Genomic DNA, 1147 nt, shown 5'->3' with positions numbered 1-1147 from the left:
TAATCAAGAGGCTGAGATTTGAGATGGCAATTTGATGCTAGCTCAGACAGGATAGTCCACATGACTGTTTTCTCTTATTAACCACCAAGAAAGTCAGAAGTAGAGGTGCCAACTTCAGTGGCTTAAGAATATTTATGAAAAGCTTTTAATAATAGGTGGAGAAATTCTTAAGTGAAGGATAAAGATATAAATGAGTATCTATGAGATAATCACAGGCACGTGAAGTAAGTATAGAATAAAGATTAGAAGAAAATACACTACATGGGAATGGACAGCCCCCCTTTCCTTAAAAATTGTGTTTTTAATGTTTCAGAGATACATCAATATATAGAGAATAATTTACCCATCAATAAGAATTAGAAAATGTAGTCTCCTATTCCCAGGGAACTCTCCCAGCCCCCAACCTTTGTCCTCGCTCCCAAAGTAAACTGGATGTTTTTATTATATATCAACTCCTAAACACTAATACTGTTCTAACGGTAATGGTAAGTAGTCTTAAACTTCACACACGTGGTAAAATTTAGGTATGCTCCTGTGAGCAATATAACACTTCAGGGATTTCTCCACATTGCAAAGTCCTGTGCTAACACATCCCAGCTCAGGGGGATTCCCTGCTGTTAATCATGCAGCAAATATATCTCCATTTATTAAGTCTTCTTCAAACTTCTTCAATAAAAGTTACAGGTTTCCTCTATATCTCTGACATCTTTTGTTACTCTCACTTTTAGATACTTTATTTCTATGTTTCTATAAAATTTCAGTAAGCTGCAGGATTCACCTTCATAATTGAAAAAAAAAATCCTGGTTGTTTAACTTGTGGACCTCTTTTAGTATTTAAACATTTAAATTGCCACGTAGAGTGTTGTTAAGGGAACATGGCTACCTATTGTATGGCTAGATTTTTTTTTTTCTGGTTTGACAAAAATTATAAGGCCATTAAACAAAGAGATTTTTTTTTTCCCTGAGCACTGTCCTTGGGATTTCTCAAGGCGAGAGCTCTACCACTTGAGCCTCAGCACCACTTCCGGCTTTTTTCTATGTATGGGGTACCAAGGAATTGAACCCAGGTCTTCATGCATGCTAGGCAAGCACTCTACCACTAGGCCAAACTCCCGGCCCATGAGGAGAATTTTTTAATGCACCTAGT

Source organism: Megascapheus bottae, chromosome 1 (assembly GCF_031878675.1).
Source record: "Megascapheus bottae isolate mThoBot1 chromosome 1, mThoBot2.hap1, whole genome shotgun sequence".
Lineage (NCBI taxonomy): Eukaryota > Metazoa > Chordata > Mammalia > Rodentia > Geomyidae > Megascapheus > Megascapheus bottae.
Note: the sequence above shows the minus strand (reverse complement) of the source record.